Raw genomic sequence first — 15,165 nt, forward strand, 5'->3', positions numbered from 1 at the left:
ATTTACAACCTTTTCGTATCCGTAACTAATTGTGACCCCCACACACACACATACATACACGCATGCTGCTGTTGCTTTCACTACACAACAACAAAGGGAAAAGTGTAATAGAATACGTAGGAAAAGAAAGCCCATGCTTGCCGGAACGAAAAAGCCAATATGCGAAGCATAGTTTTAGGGGCATATCATGACTTGATTAAGAGTGAGCTGCGAGCGCGCTGCGAGTTTTATTTAATTTTGATTTAAGCAACAAAATACGAGCTCGACATATCCTTGTTTATGCGCCGTATTTGGAGTTGAGCTGATCTGAGCACATAACCCAAATATTTTTAAGCACACAAAAGCAGCTAATGATTTCAAGCGGCAAAAAGTCTGCTTTTCCGTTAGCGCACGCTGCTAAGCAGGTGTTGACACAAAATATACACAACAGTGCGTGTGTTTGTGTGGAGCATAAGGAAGCATACGCATCCGTTCGAGTATTTGTGTGAGCGCCACAAGTGGGTATTAAGTTGCAGACAGGCTTCGGCTTCAGAGCATGTGTAGCCGTTTAATTGTGCGCTAGAAGTTTTTGCAAGCAAAGGAAGACAATGTTAAGTAGCAAGCTTTCAGTTTCTTGTTGACCCGCATAGGTGTAGTAGTGTAGTTTGTGCGTTTATTAAAATTTACCAACCAACCCCGCTGCTTATATGCGCCTTAAGCTAGCACTTTTGCAAGCCTTCGTCTTCGAAATTTTTCACTTTGCAAAATGTTGCAAGAATTGCGAAAAACAGCAGCGGACTGCTCACCCACCCTGACTTGAGTTAGCTTGAGTTTTCTTGCTTGCGCTTTGTTCACCCGCCAGGTCTGATTCGCATTTCAATGGGATTAGCAGCACTTTATATTGGCAGCTGGAAAATATAAAGCGCACGGCACACTCAAAGCGTGCGGATGTGCGTTGGTAAGCTTAAGAAAACCTAACGGTAACCTGTTACCTGTTTGTAAAGGTTAAGCATACCTTTGTGTGTTTGCGTTTCGGCTCCAAATGTTAAAACACCACGGAAAAAATCGTATTTGCCGAATTGAAAGCATAATTGTGTGCAAATTTGTTTAAAGGCTTTAAAAATGTAGCAGCCGCGTCAGTCATATAATAATTGTGTGATATTAGCATACAAGAGACCGGCACCAAAAAGTATTCAATAATTTTGCGGCCCAACTTTGCACGTACTGATAACTGTCGAGCATGCACGGTCTTAATTTTATTTGCTACACAGTCCTTCCTTTATTTGCTTTTGCTTTGCTCCAGTTTTCTGTGCTGAGCTTTTGCGCCATATTCGGCGCTGTTTTGTGCCATAAATCTGCGAAATGACGACTGCAGTGCGCGCACAAATGACATGTCGTTGCGGTTGCGCCCGCAAATATGTTGCTTTAACGGGAAAAAGTCGCGCATCAAAGAAAGTTTTCCTTCGTTGCTTTCGAAAACTTTAAATGCAAATGCAATGCGGCTTCGCAAAGTGAAAGAAGAAAAAGTATAAGTTAAATGGAATACAAAGTATTGACAAGAACTCGGATTGAGACACGCCAGCGCTTCAATGTAGTTCATGAGTTTCTGGTTTGTGCAGCTTATGGTAGGCGTGAAGCCTCCGGTTAGAAGGAGAAAGAAAAAAGAAAAACCGTCAACTTCGGTTGCAACGAAGCCATAATACCCTTCACAAATACAAACGAGTCCTTACATGCACTGAACGGCCAATTTGTATGGATGGTTTCGAACCATTTATAAAAGACTGGCTACAAAAAGAAGCTCCATGTTTGGGTCCCACATGAATTGTCTGTGAAAAATTTTATGGATCGAATTAACATCTGTATTCTTTGTTGAAACGAAATGAAATCGAACCATTTCTGAAGCGAATGGTAACAGGAGACGAAAAGAGGATTAAATACGACAATAATGTGCGGAAAAGATCATGGTCCAAGTGTAATGAAGCACAACAAATGTTCTCAAAGCCAGGATTGAAGCCGCAAAAGGTTATGCTGAGTGTTTGATGGGATTGGAAAGGACTCAACCACTATGAGCTGTTCCAGCCTGGTTGAACGATGGATTCTACAGAGAAACCAGATAAATTTTACACTGATAGAATAATGTCTCTAGTGGAAAATTGCAAAAACTGCTTGAAGTCTGATTAGAAATACGAAAAGACATCTCCGACTACCCAATATATCCTGTTCAGGGTATAAAAATGTGAGGAAAAGTAGCAAAAATAAATTAAACAATTATATACGTGATTTCCATGTTTTATGCGCGATATGTTGATACTACGGATGACTTTGGTTGTCGTCAGTTATGCTTTAAGTCAAAGGACTTTTGACCGATAAAAGCATGCAAACGCGGCAGCATGTGTTGATTTAAATTGGGGGCTTAATTTCGGTCGCTTCACCAACAAGTACATAGGTTCAGGGAGTCTAAACCAAGCAATCACCCGAATATTCTAGTAGAAGCCTTCACCTTTTTTGCTTGATTATATAAAATGAGACTTTTGATCCAGTGATTAATTTGTTTAGACGACTCTGGTTGGTTCTATCGACCTAACAAGCGTGAAGGCGGCAAGAAATAAATACTTTTCATTGAACTGCGTCTATGCTGCACACGGTTTCTCCTCATACTAAGCACTCAATATACCCCAAAAGTAGAGCTGTAAAACGCACACCCCTTTCACAAACAAGCATTTCCACGCAGAGCATGCAACAGTTGTTTGCTGCCCTTACAACGTGTTAGTTTTGTTGGCCTCAACAGTTTAGAGCGAAATTGAGGGTGAAAAGTCGGATTATCCAATGTCAGCGGAAAATTGAGCGCATTAGAGCCGAAATCTCAACGAATGTTAGCCAAATGTAAAAGGGAGGGGCAAAGCGATAACGGCAAGTGGCACGAAGGTAAACAGAGGGCTGCTGCCGATTGGCAACGATGGATGCGTGCGGCTGTCAACAGGGGTTAACCATAGCAACGCGGCATAGGCGCACAGAGCGGCAAGCACAGCGCACGAAACAGCTGCCACAGACACATAAGCATGGCAGAGATGCTGTAAACTTACACATACATACTTGCAGGAAGTGTTGTGGGCGATTGGGCAGGTGAGAGTTTGCGAATATTTTCGGCAATTGAGGGCATAACGGTACCGAGTGCAGACGACTGTCCATTTGGCAACCAAATTTGCACGTACGCACCGACGCCCGGCAGCTGGTAAGGAAATTCACGGACAATGCAACAAAACGACGCACGAGTGGCCTTCGTTGTGTGCGAAACTATTTGCAAGAGAGTGTGCCTGTGTGTGTGTTCCACACTTGAAATTGCAATTGTTGACCAATGCTGGCAGCTGCGCTGGGAATTCCACATGCTGCCACATGATGCGCACACCTTTTGGCACAAGCGTGGAAATGCAACATCAAAGGCAACTTCAATTGCGCTTTCCCAGCGCTATGCGGCGCGCATAAGTGAGGCAGCAGCTGGCGTTGTAGCTGTGTGTGGCGCAGCAAAAGTGAAAGGTGAAAGTTCAAAGCTGAAAGGTGGTTGAAAATTAGCGAGAAGCCGCGCTATGCGGCTGGCTGACGGGGTGGTAGTTTGCCCGCACTGCCTGCGTCAGTGAGAAAACATCCCCCTCACACCAGAATTACAAGCAACAAACATAACAGTTGAATTTTAAATGCCTCGTTGTGTTTGGTTTGGTTTGACTGACGTTGCCGGAGTGCGTTCTCTTGCGTGTTGCGTCTTTGGCAGTTGCATTTGTACGAGAATTGTCACAAATGTTGCAGCATTCACTTTGGTGCCACAAGGCAGCCCCCCCTTGTGCACATTTCGGCAATCGGACGTTTGTTTATTCGGCTGCCACCAGCGACTCGTGTATGCTACTCATGCAAGACGAAACGGATACACAGGGAAATGGAAACTTCAACATGTCCGACTGGATGCTGCCATATGCATTGTTGCAGCAATTGAGTGCGCCAAAAAGGCGTTTGCTCGTCGGCAGCTTACAGTGTCGGCTGTGGCAGATACAGAAATTCAATTTATTGCATTCGATGGCCGACAATTACACACACACGCATACACATGCATACGTAATGATAAGAGCGAAAGCAAACAAAATAAGGGTGTGTGCATTGCTTGTTGCAAGTAGCTGCTGTCGGCGCTGCGCGCCCGTGAACTGGGCCTTCGATTGTGTGCTGGCGCTTCCGGTTTCGCCTACACACCGACGCACAAACACATCGAAGTGGTTTTTTGTTGATGGAGCTTACTTGCCACACGCACTTCCGATTCGCAGGACACCAGTGCTGCTTCTTCGCCAGCCGAAGGCGTTGTGTAAGACGTTCTTCGTGGCAGGCACCTTGAGAGGCTGCCAACGTCGTCAGTTTCTCTTGAAATGAGCACTCGTAACAGGCGCCAAGCAGTGACGAGCAAGCGGCGCGCACCAAACGGGGGCAGGCCAAAGTGGCGCCGCTATGGCAGGCACTGCGGCGGCAGCACGCGTTCCTGCAACACTGCCACGCGAATTATTTGTTGCAATTTATTGCCATAATAAGCTGACAGTCAAACATACGTGCCAGCACACGCGCCTTTGTGTGTGTTGTGCGAAAATATTTATATCCGTTTGTATAACGGTACGCGTTGCTACATGCGTTTGCCTGTGTATGTGTGTGTGCGCGCAACAAATTGTTTGCTATTTAAACTGTTGTAATTGAATTCAGCGCTCGGCACCCAGTTAATTGCAGCGCTTGCACTGTGGCAGAGCGGCGAGCGCGCAGAGATTTATATGTGGCAACACTTTGTGGCAAGCGTATGCGCGTTGCATATTCATTTGGCGCAAAGTGCAATAATTTGTATTCGATTTTTTATTAATTTCTTCATAAGTTTGGCGCTACTCATTAGCAGCCGCTTGTCTGCCGCATCTTCGTGCCACAACGCATTGCCCTAAAAACCAAAATCATGTTCTTTGTGGCAATGCAGCGCGAAAAAACTCCGCCAAACAACTAACTGTTATCGGCAGCGCGATTTTGGCGTGGCATGCGCGCTCTAAAAGTAATAACTTAAAAGCAAAAACAAAAGCAACAACTGGCGTTGAAGTCACGGCTGGGTGCCACATGCAAATATGGTTAAATTAAATGATGATACCCAGTTGACAGACAATTGTTGCAACATGAACAGCAACACGCCACTGCCGGCGCATGCAAACACATGCCACAACAACAGGGTTGCCAAATGCGCACGAAGTTTTTTCTGCTTTTTTTGCTGTTTTATGTCGTTTGCTTTGCGTACAAACATTGTCACGCTGTTTGCAGTTGTTATTGCTATGGCATGGATTTTAATTGTGCACCAGTTGTTGGGGCAGTTAAAAGTTGTGACGCTTCATTTACAATTTCGCCAAGCTTGCAGTGCACTTTCGGAGCTATTGCCAGCCACAAAATCATAAATAAGACCAAAAACGCAGCCACAAAAATACAACGGCAATAATACAACAGCAACAACAACAACTTGCGCTGAAGTCTAGCTTGGCTTGCGTGTGGATTTGCTTATTAATGACGTCGTCAACGTTGACGTTTGACTTTGTTGTTATTTGCACTCTTCTTGTCGTTGTTGTTGTTACTATTTTCGTGGTTAAACTTTTGTTGTTTTTGTCTGGTGCCATCATTGCTTAGCACAAAAAGTTGCACTTGCTTTGCAAGAGTGGGAAAGCGCAAATCAGCAGAGGGGGGTGCAGGGTTATTGAGTGGCACAGCAAAGGATTCGGCATTAAATCGGAAAATTTTTGGCAGACATGGGCAATTTATTTCAATTACTTTGAGAATTAGCTGGCTCATAAACGGCGTATACAATTTGATTTTGGGCGAAAGTTACGCAAATTCATTGAGAAAAGTGGAGGCGGGTAAGCAAATTGTAGTAGCAGTGGTTTGGATGGCATAAATCGATATCTTATATATTATAAATGTATAAATTATTATTATTTTTGTATTTTTTATGGATATTTTTTGCGAAAATAGATTTTTTGAGATATTTTTCATAAAATATTGGGTAGTCGAAAAAGTCTTTTCGCATTTTGTGAATACATAGATGTCACTGCAGTCGTATATTATAAAAAAATTAGATAAAGTTGGATTAGAAATACGAAAAGACTTTTTCGACTACCCAATAGTTAACAAATTTTTTATATTTAAACTTCATCATTTAAAATTAACCATCACAAACAAACAGTTTGCATATAAGCACTTGATTTCGATCCATCAGTTTGTATGACAACCATATGCCATAGCAATCCGATCTAAGCCATTTCTTCGCAGATAGTACCTTAGGCAATTACTCATGCAAAATCTGGTGAAAATATCTCATCAAATGAAAAAGTTTTCCATGCAAGAACTTGACTTTGTTCATTAAAATGACCAGTGTGTATGAGCAACTTTCTTTTCTTGCCTTGAAATACCTGCATTTCAATTCGTCCGTTAAAGTGCGGTGAGTGTGCAGTATTTCTGTAAGCGCGTTGACAAATTAACGCCACCAATGTCAATTTACCGCAATATGCAACATTTTAAGGCACAAGCTCTGCGCAGCGTGTTTTTGGTACAAAAAGTATATTGACACCACTTAGTAAGCGCCAACTTGAAGTGCTTGACATTTTTTGCCTTGCCACCACAGTTCTTTTACTGCTTTACAGCAACCCCTGAAAACGTTTTGGCGTCGCAGCATGCAAAATGCGTTTGTGATTCAATTATGATTGTGCGAAAAACGGCATTTATGCGGATAATCAATTTACGATAAGCGCCTTAAAAGCAAGTTGAAGCGCTCGCTTGCTAAGCGCTGGAAAAGAAAGTGTAGAACAATGCAAATTTTTAACGCGAATTAAATTTGCTAGAAAATCGTCAATTTGTGTGTGCCTTAAAGTGCAGTCGTGTTTCTACGGTGCGTTGCTTGCCGTGCTGCATATTGAAGCATGGTGTGACTTGTGGCATGGCTTTAATTTAATTGGTATGTAATGATAAAACTCGTGTGGCAGCGTTTGCCCAGGTTCGTGCATATTCGTGTTGATAATTACAGCAGAAAGGAAATTAACGGTTAATTACCGACGCGCTTTTGCCGATATTTTCGATAGAAGTCACACTGGCACTGGCAGCAGCGGCAAGGCGACAGTCAAAGGGTTGCACAGCAGGTAGAGCTGCACAGACAGGGTTGCAAAGCGTTTAGAATGCGATTGGCAATTGAACTTCGGCGGAATTTCAAAGTCAACCGCTGATTGACAGAAGTGTGTTAATCGATATTAGATTGTTTAGTGGGGAATATGCGGAGAGAGTTGATTAATATGGCGTAAAACATGCGGTAGGTTGATAAAAGTAAAAAATAGACATTACTTCAATGAATTTTGTGACAATTTGAAATTGCACGTGCCAACATAAAACCGTCAATACTATTTTTTTAACAATTGCTTCTTAATAAAAGTGACCGTTAATTCCAAAAAGTGGCTTGGCAATTGTTTACTGACTGCTTAGGTTTCAATCCAAGCTTTAAACCACGCTAAAAGCGTCAAAATATCATTTACTCAGGATACTGTATTGGCGCCATGGCGTATGCGTAACCTTTTGCCCACATTTCTTGCAAAAATTATTTTCCCTTAGTTTTGCACAAATTTAGCTCACCACATGCAATAATTTATGGCAGTTAAACAAAGTTACAACAATGCCGTAATTCCGCTATTTGCTCGTCTGCGCTTTCGAAATGTGTTTGCGGAGCAATTTTCCGCGGCAGTGTCAAAGATAAACAAAGAAGCATGCAAGCGGCACATTTTTCCAGAATTTCGCAATTTACATGCTTACTTATGTATATACAATATATAATATATCTATGGAGTTTGAGGTTATGTTGTAGCAGTGAAAGACGAGCGAAAATTAGCAATTCGAAATGAAAAGCAGGAATTCAATAAAATGTTGGCGCATAAATTGAAAAAATATTTTTTTTAAGAAAATATGAGCTAACTTCAGAAAAAACTCAAAATATCGCGCTTTACATTCTCAATGTATTTATCGTTACACAAAATATTAAAAAATATCAATTTTTGCTTTTCAAATTCTCTCTTTTCCCTTCACCAATTTCTTCTTATAAAACTCAAAACCTTTGAATTTTCCATGCATTTGTTGGGTCGTCGAAAAAGTCTTTTCGTATATTGTCAATAGATGTCGTTGCGGTCGTATATCTCCAGTGCTACCAATCTGCTTTAAATTTGCCACAGATCTACGCAAGGGACATTATAAATCGGCTGTACGTTTATTTCTTCTCACCCACACATTTGTATTTTCTATTTTTATGAGCGCAGATAAAAAAAAAAAATGACTGCTTAGCTCAACAGCAAATGTAAATATTTTTGACATGAATTCGCAAAGTGTTGAATTAACAATGGAAAATCGAAGGGAACTAGGCGCAGGCAATCACTGATGAGGCACTTCGCTGGCATTGCATACTTAAAGGCGCCGCCGCGTGAGTGATGGCAGCGCAGATTGATACGTCGCTTGCTCCCAATGTGGCTGCAAGACCAACAACTGCAATGCCTGCTCAGCTATTCTCAACAGCGCGCACTTTCGCCGCTTCACCTTTCGCCCGGCCCAAGGTCTGCGCGGCACACCGCAGCCGCTGATGCGCGCACACACCACAACTAATGACTCATTAAACGCGCGACATGAGCACATACGTGCATATGCCTAAGTATTATGTCACCGCATTGAATTGCACGGGCAGATTGCAAGCGCATTTAAAAATAACCGCACATGCGCGCGTGTGTGTGTGTGTGTGAAGGCTTGTTGCTCATTCATATTCATCAGCTTTTCGTGCTAAACTGTCATTTCGATTGTTTAGCGCTGGCGCTGGACGGGCGGCGGAGGCGAGCAGACACAAGTGCTTCAGCGGGTGTGTGTGTGTGTCTCTGTGTGCGCTGAGCTGGCTGCTGTCTGTCGCCATTTGACTGGCAGGAAATGCACTACTTATTTTGAAGATTGCCAAATCGCTTGAAACGTTTTCTACGATTATGATTATTATACGACACAGCAACAACAACAATAACAGCAGCAACAAAATAATTTAAATGATTAAAACAGGCAAAAGCGGCGATGCATCATAATTACAAGCTTTATTGTTAGTGCCGCAGCGCTATTAGCTCAGCTGCTTGCTATTGCGCTGGGCGTTCGCGCGCACTGCAGCTGCACAGTTGTGGCTTTTCTTTGCATACGCGGCCATTTAACATATGTGCAATTAATTAGCCGCTTTATGAATGCACCATCATTGCCTCATTGTGTGGTTATTAGCTCACAGATATGCGCATGAATTGTGCCGCCGCCAGCGCCAACTCGCGCTTGACGCTTCGCTGCTGCTGGCCTGACAAGTGTGACGTCAATGGCAGTAAACGACACTTCCAGCTCGTACACGTGCAACACAAGCGGCGAGCAAGTGGAATGCAGTCAACTCCGCTCAGGCATGTGAGCAGCTGCGCTCAATGTGGAAAGATGTTTACATTTTTACACACAGGTATTTGTGTATATATGTGTGTGCAATTTGAGAAGCTGTGCGCTTCATAAGAAATCATAAATATTTCCGTCACTCGGCACTATTTGGAAATTACAAATGTTTAAATGCGAAATTTGGCTTGACAATTTCCCGTTGCGGGTGTGCGCCCGTCTGACGAGCATCCTGCCATATCAGTCATGAGCTTTTGCCGTTTTGGCAGTGTTGGTAGACAAAGTCATATACAAAAGATTGATTGATAAGTCATAACAGCAATCGGTGCTTGGTGGTCTCTCTTTCAAGTTTGAGTTGGATTAATTCATCCGAGATTAGCTTAGATTAGATTTGAGCTAACAAGTAGAGTACGTAGCTATTGATTCTTTGAACTATTGTATATCCACTCTGTATTATATCGCGGGTCTACGAAATCCAATAAAATAGTACTGAGAATTGGCCTTTCATATAGATCAGTACTGACTTTTGTCATGCTATAGGAAAGAGGAGGTTTTCTTTGCAGCTGCCAAGGATCCCTTATAAGTATAGAAGAGTTATGTTTGAGGAAAGTATACGTTTACATTCAATTGGCAGTTTGGGCTCCAAGTGCGCTATTCAGTGGTAGTAAATGAAGGTGCTAATAGCTCTATTGTGAATAGGGTGGCCGTGGATTTTGCAGGGGAGAGTTTTAGGGTTCCCAGGTTTCAGTAGTGGGAACACCCTTCGGATTTTCCACACATCCGTTGTGTGAAGGATGATCTCTCCTTATTTCTCTCTGCCACTTTTCCATTCCACTTCTCATTAACTTTAAGTACTTCTCTTCCCAAATTTTCTCAAAAAGGTAAAAATATCGTTGGTTTAAATGCCTCAACAAATTCCCCTAAGCCACCACTATCAAGCACAACGTTAAAACTGTTGATTTACTGCGTCTGTGGCAGCAATGTGACAAGCGCTAATTTCTTATTAACAACAAACGGCATGCCACATACTCGTATAACCAAATCAATGCGTATGAAATGTTTATTTATTTGCATAAATTTGCCAACCAAAAGTGGATGAGGAAGAAGCAACACAGTAAAGAGAATATTAAAGGGCGAAAATGCTTGCGGCGTGTGTGTCGATAAGCGCGTTTAAGCTTTAAAGGCACGTTGTGCGCTTGCTTGTGTGTGAGGTGTTTATTGTCATAGTTACAAAATTCGATTGCGGAACGCTCGTAAATGAATTTGTGACTGTCAATGCCCAGGTGGGGGGTTGGAAGATGGCAGGTTGCAAGGGTAGCGACTAAAAATTATTGGCATTTGTGTTGTACGAAATTATAATAATCATAAAAGTAATAATAAAGCAACTAAAAGAAATGGAGGAGAGCCAAAGAAAGGGTGTGCGAGCAAGACAAGACGTTGCAGACACACATGTGGCATGTTGCCAGCAAATAGTAACAAGTGCAGTAAATCACACATACTTGTGTATATGTGTGTACGCTTGTGTTGTCTGACAATTGACTGTTGACAGCGTGGGTGTTTAAGAAAAGGTTCGAGTTAAATTTTTCTTTTCTTTTTTACCAAAAAAACGTTGCACACCTGTATGTGTGATCACCATTTTTTCGCTTTTATCATCTAATACAACAAGTTAGTTTTGATTTTTTTTTTTGCGATTCGATTTAGTGACTTTTGGCAAACTGTTGCATGGTCATAAAAATAAATATAATGAAAAGTGAGATTATTTCGAGTTGACATGTGAGACGCAAATCAATATCGAGTGGTTACTAAATATATTTGAATGCTTCGTAAATATGGTATAAATGTATACATTAGGGTGGGACGATAGAAACGAATATATCTTTGATAACTCTAAGAAAGAGCTCCAAATATTGAGTAGTCGAAAAAGTTTCTTCGTATTTCTAATCAAATCAGTGCAAAACAAATTTCGAAATTTCCAGAACGGAAGCGAGCGAACCATTGTTGTGCTATACGAACTGACACAACATCGTCTCCGTAAACTTCACCTATTTAATTGTTGGCTTGTGTGGCATTCTTCCCTTTTTATACAAAAATGCAATGTATGACACAATACGAAAAGACTTTTTCGACTACCCAATATATCCCTGATTACCAAGCGAAAAAAATATTTGCCTTTTTTTCACCCACCCTAGCAAATATGTGAAAATTTTTGCGCTTCAACAACTGATTTTTAGGATTTTAGTGCATTTAAGTTGCACGGGTGTCGATATAGCGGTTGTTGCATATAGTAAGATTTTGATTTCTAACGGTTTTGTACATATATATACATATATATATATACGTATGAGTTTGCATTTGCCAGCGAGAGTACGGCAGCACTTTGAAACTTTCGACGTGTAGACAAAACTTGCAACAGGCGCCTATGCACACACTTGCAACACGGCACTAAATTTCATTAGCTGTGCAAACGCAACAAGCGGCAACACACACAGACATAAATTGAAATGCATTTATACAGGAATGTATATACAGTGGTCAAGCCACACAAGCATGCATTTCTTCAGAGTTGCATGTATGTCACCTGACATGTGTTCTACACTCTTAATTTTATATAATATATGTGTGAATATATTCGAGAGCCACGATTTGCCTAAACTTCGGCGCTTCGTGCACTTTGCTGCCAACTCTGCCACACACAGTCTAAGGGTGGTGCAGAAGACTGCCAAAACATGCCACATATGTGACTGTGCGCGCAGGTGGATGTGTCTGCATGCCGACTAATTTGATTTGGCGTCGATTAAGTTGCACAGCAAGTTGCCGACTTTTGTTTACACAAATAACTACAAAGTGGTTTAGAGAAATCAGACAGAAGCGGCGGAAAGAAGACAGTTGTAGTCAAAAGGGAAAGGCTGGGACTCGTCTGCCTGAGTACACAGAAATGTGCGTATAATCCAAACTAGAGGACAACTGAAAGCATGTAAAGCGAATAAAGGAAAGTTTTACTGCCAAAAAGGAAGAGTCGGAGTCCGAGGAAGACGACGACTTGGGTTTCGTTCTCTTCGACTAAACAACTCAACACTAAAGTTGATAAATCAGGCCATACAGGAAAATACTAATATATTACTTGTATTATAAGACGGGCATTAAATAAGAGGGTCAACAGTCTATACATTAATTTCTGTTAATATTCATTTCTAGGAATTTGCTCATAAAATAGCAAATGGTAGAAAGTGGCTTCCAGATCACCATAAAGTTGGGCTTGCAAACGACGCCGTTAAGGATTACGGGCTATGCGCTTGTCTTTAAACTTACGTTTAGACTGTGACGTCAACTCAGATCAATTACCTTTGAGTCCAACAAATCTCACAGTGTTAATATTACCTGCTGAGCTCTTACTCAACTCCGTGGCGGTATCGCCGCTTAAACATTTGTCGAAACCTTGACAAACCGCAAATCATTGCTACGCGCGGTAAACGGTATCCGGGCGTGTGCCTGCCGGTGGCTGGCACCAAACAGACAGACTAAAATAGTTTCGGCAACTATTTTCGTTCAAATGAAAGAATGTTTGTATGGCGCTGCATGCCACGACAACATTGCAACTAAAGAAGTTTGTCTTCGCCAAACAGTAGGCCAAACTGTCAGTTGAATTCTAGCTGAGCGCGCGCTCACTCTCCAACTTCGTTTCTGCTCACCCGGTGCGCGCTTGCCACCTTTCGCTTGGCATATTTGTCTGCTGTTTACGATAAACAATTACAAAAGTCACAAAGTTTTGCTGCTATCCGCCCATTGTCGCGTGCATCCCGTGCCGCAGCGTCAACGACGCCATTTGCAAGACATTCATAACGGTAAACGCGTGTAAGCATAAGCATATGCAAGCATTAAAGTGTGCGATTGCGGCCAGGAATTTTGCAGCCAAGCATTTCTAGCATTCCTTTGCTCGTCGACGGCGTCAAGCCAAGCAGCGCTGCTCCTCACTCATACGCCGCGCGCGCTAAGTGCTTTGCCAGTCGCATTTGCATGTCTGCGAAATTTATTTTTGGCGGATTTAAGCAAAGCTCTGAAGGAAGCGGGGCAAGGTGGCGCGCGCAGTTTGTTGCTGTTTGTGTCAATATGCAAACATTTAATGAATACAAATTAATTTTTTGCTTCTACATACGTTAAGCGCGTTACAGCTGTAGTTAAATATGTTTATTAAAATTTCATATGCAGCCATTAAATTCACTGGAATGTGAGCCTGTGAGCCATCATATGCGTGATGGCTGTGACATTGTGACGGCAGCGCTGATATACAAATGAGATATGATATATTAAAGGCTTGCCGTTAGCGGCAGGAGGCGAGATAAAATTAAATGTCAATTGTGACCGATAAAAGAGTCATTAATCAATGACAAGTCAAGTCACGGAAAAAATTCAACATTAAAAGTTTTGATAAAAATTTGCAAAAATATTTTTTATATAAAAAACTGGCAAAATGAAAATTCAAAAAATTCTAAAAAATATAAAAAAAAATATAAAAGTTATACAAAATCAAATGGAATTGAAAAACTGGAAAAACATTAACTTTGATTGCAGCGAAGGTATAACAAATCCCGTAATCCTTAACAATTCACAAGTAAAAAAAGATTCCTTGCAAGAACTTTGATCGGCCAATTTGTATGGCAGCTATGTTATAGTGATCCGATCTGAACCTTTTCTTCAGAGATTGCACCATTTCCTTATGAAATAATTTCTGCCAAATTGCTTGAAAATACCTCGTCAAATGAAAGTGGTTTCTTTACAATCACTTGATACCGATCGTTCAATTTATATGACAGCTATATGTTATGGTCGTCCGATATGGGTTTTTCTGATAAATCAGCAACTTCTTGGTTAGAAGAGGACGGGAGAAAAATTTCTATTCGATATCTCAAAAGTTGAGGGATCAGTTGAAACTTTGATTAGAAATACGAAAAAACTTTTTCGACTACCCAATATATACATAGCTCTGTGTTTTCTTTGGGAAGTTACAAATGGCAAACTTAACACACCCTGTTCAGGATACAATAAATATACCAACAATTTTTAAGTTAAAAAATAATTCAAAATCAGAAATTTTCCAAATGAGATAAAAAAAAACTATTTCATATAAAAAACTTCATCTGACCTGCTAAGACCGCGCCAAAAGCACCACTTCGAATTCTCCCGAATCTTTAAAGCCTAATGGTTTAGCACGCGCGCTACCGTTTGACAGCTGGCAGCACCACAAGAGCACCAGAGCTCGCCACACCACTCTTAATTACTAAATCAAAGGCATTTAACCGCATAAATGCAGCCGCAACGGCGACACAGAAAAAGATTTTAGGAATGTCTGCCTAATAATTGCTCCACATACATGCATACACCGCAAGTCATAGCGAGTATGTGTGTGTGACGTTGGAATTTGTGCGTTTGCTACTGTTGGCGATCATTGGCTTTTGGCGGCTTTGAAATGCAACCAAAGACGCAAACCAAAAAAAAATATGACTTCAAGACAACAACAAAAATGCAAACTGACAGTTACATTGCACATGTCAACCACACACATGTAGACGCTTGCAGTGGCTGTGTGTGCATTAATATCTGAGTTGGGCATCTTACGGCAATTTGCCACAAGCGCGTTGCACGCATAAAAAACGTCCATATATGTGTGGCTGTGTGTTCAAATATGCCTGTACTCATTATGATGGACGGCCGGTGGCG

General features: G+C 41.6%; 1 protein-coding gene across 39 annotated transcripts in view; it reads right to left on the reverse strand.

Moving 5' to 3' along the window:
• The window catches only part of LOC105230483 (basement membrane-specific heparan sulfate proteoglycan core protein), a 150,821-nt gene that overhangs the window by 44,898 nt on the left and 90,758 nt on the right, over window positions 1-15,165 (reverse strand). The window lies entirely within an intron of this gene.

Source organism: Bactrocera dorsalis, chromosome 4 (genome assembly GCF_023373825.1).
Source record: "Bactrocera dorsalis isolate Fly_Bdor chromosome 4, ASM2337382v1, whole genome shotgun sequence".
Classification (NCBI taxonomy): Eukaryota; Metazoa; Arthropoda; class Insecta; order Diptera; family Tephritidae; genus Bactrocera; species Bactrocera dorsalis.